Genomic DNA, 2,836 nt, shown 5'->3' with positions numbered 1-2,836 from the left:
TCAAAGCTCTGCCAAGGGAGCAAAACCAACATCAGAGCCCCAGAAAGCCCCAGATCCACCAGGCAAGGGGAAACACACAGGTCAGGAAGCAGGGTCCTCTGCTGAGACCGTTGTGAGCTTTTGGGAGCGGGAGCAGGGCAGAGAGTCAGGGATGTTCCCCAGCAGCAGCAAAATGTGACCACCAGTGAGTTATTGGGTTGTCTGGGATGAGAGTCTCCCTCCATCCCTTGCACACACCATTTATGGCACTCTGACATTTTCTGATAAACCCCTGTATCCCTGCAAGTTTGCCCTGGACTCCCCTCCCTCCCCGTTTGTTCTTACCAAAGGAAACGCACATTTCAGCGCTTCTCACAGAAGAGAAGATGCAGCCACAACCTAACCCTGCTCACGTCCCTCTCCCACTGAAGGTGGTGGGATCCCTCCATCAGCAGGGTGGGAAGTGGAGCCCCAGGCTGCCCTGCCGTGTCTCACCTCATCAGTGCAGAAGGAGCAGTCCTTATCCACTCGGATGCACTCGGTGCAGCTCTTTGCCCGGGACAGCACACAGCGGTTATCTGCCAGGAAAAACCAGGGCATCAGCAATGGGGAAAACAAAGGGAGCTTGTGGGGGGGGGCATAAGAAGGGCAGATCCCACTGAGAGATGGAAGTATTTCCTGGTTGGTTGGCTACAAAACAGCAGTGGGGTAGGAAAAGAGGGGCCCCCAAACACTGGGAAGATAGAAAATGCGAAGAAAAGCGCAAAACAGGTGTTCTCTGCATGAGGACTGGCATTTCTGGAGCTCAAGAAGGGTGCACACAGTCCTCGTGGGGCAGCTCCAAGGGGAGATGACAGACAGAGCTGACATGTCTCCACTCACTTTTGTTCCATTGGCAGAGGCCGGTGGCACAGAGCAGGGACAGGAGGAGCAGCCGGGCACACATCCCTGCCAGCACATCCATCCTCTTCCTCCTGAAACACAGGGAATGCTACTTGGAGAGAGCCAAGAGATGGAAAACAAAGTGACTGTCCACAACTCTCCCCAGAAGCAAAACTGACCCCTCCCTTCAGCTATTTCCTATCACGCTAAATGTTTCCAGGATGGTCAAACCAACAATAAACAGAGGGTGAGGCCTTGGGAAATGCCAGACTTGGAGTTGTGGAGTTGCTGAAAGAATCCGCGGTCTCGAGAGCCTTGCAGCTCCCCTTCGTGCTGTCCAGGCCAGCAGGACCCCTCGTGTGGATCCAGAGGTCAAATCCTAAACAGAGCGAACCATTCTCCCTGCACCCACACGTGACTTCAGAGCCATCCAGAAGTCAGTGTTTGGACATGGTAAACAAAAGGGACAAAGCTGGAACTCAGGCTCTGCTGCTGCTGTGCCAGAGGGTGGCTTTGGCACCTGGCAGGGTAAGAGCAGCCAAGGAGAAAAAACAAAACAAAACAAAACAAAACTGTGTAAAGACATCTTTAAAGCATCTTTAAAGTTCTGGAAGATGCAAGTGTGAAATATAAGATGCAAATTAATTGTCTTATAGCTTCTTGCTGTGTCAGCCCTGACTCTGAAATAAATGAAAACAATGTAAAACCCACTTAAAACAGGGAAAGAAAATGTGTGCAGCAAAGATGTCCGAGTGCCCTGAGGGAGATCCAGCACACAGAGCAGTCACTTGGTGACTCAGTTGCTAACACCTGACCTGGGGTGCACGGGAATCCCTGGAAAGACCCACTCTGGTCTCAACAGCACCAGGTCACATTTGGCTTCTGCATCCTGCATTGGCCACTGAAGCCAGTGGAAATGAATTGACTGCAGAAATTGTTGTGACACAGAGCTCCAACCAACACAGCACTGACACCTGGGGACACCTCCCTTGGGGTTTTCACTTGGTCCTCCGTGACAGTCACTGGATCCGTGGATAACAAATGACAGGACATGGGTATCTCGTTCACCCTGTCAGCTGTGCCCAGAGGGATTTATCACAGCAATTAATGCCCCATGGCTGAAACATGAGAAATGCAGAAGCCTCAGGGCAGCATCTCTGGGGGGAAACCCAGGGAAGCTTTGCTGTGAGTCAGGACCTGCAGCCAAGGTGCTGTTTTTCCAATCTGCTCTGTGGCCAATGTGCTTTATTTTTTACAGGTAAAAGGCACCAGTTGACCAAGGCAGTCCCTCTACTTCCCTCCCTGCCACACTGACCATTCCCAGCTCGGGCCCTTCGCAGGGTTGGCTTTGGGTGGTCCCGCCTGGCCAAGCCCCAGCACTGGCTCTGAAGCCAACAGTTATCCTCATCCCTGGACATGCCTGTGACCTCCTTCAGGACAGTCCTCACAGCAGCACTTGCTGGCAAACATCCTGTCCCTTGCCACCAAGACAGACGGGTTTTGAAGCCAAGAAAATCCCTTTTTCCCTTGCTCCACCCCAGCGAGCCATGCCAGCCCCGGAGACAGGGGGAGGTGCCAATTAGAGGTGAGATGAAAGGGTAGGGAAGTCCTTTGAGCCCTTGGAGGGAAAACATCCCCTGAGCACCCAATAAACTCCATGGCAAGGGCCACGAGGAAAGGACTGAGTGTGGGACTGGATTGCACAGCACACAAGGACCTAATTCATCTTCCTCTAATCACTAGTTAAGAAAAAGTCACCAAGGAACAGACGGACACACCCTGGGCCTTGGACACACAGATTGCCGTCATCTCTTTTCAAGTGCTGAGATAAAAGGCCATAAAACCTGCTCAGTATGAACAGTCCTGTTGCCCTGTGAGCCACCAACCTCCAATGATTTCGCTGGGCAGGTGCCAGCGGGCAGGGCAAGGGTGGCACAGAGCATCTGCTGCCACTCCTGCAGGAATGCAGCCTGCA

Source organism: Myiozetetes cayanensis, unplaced genomic scaffold (genome assembly GCF_022539395.1).
Source record: "Myiozetetes cayanensis isolate MyiCay16 unplaced genomic scaffold, myiCay2020 scf22, whole genome shotgun sequence".
In the NCBI taxonomy this organism is placed as follows: Eukaryota; Metazoa; Chordata; class Aves; order Passeriformes; family Tyrannidae; genus Myiozetetes; species Myiozetetes cayanensis.
Note: the sequence above shows the minus strand (reverse complement) of the source record.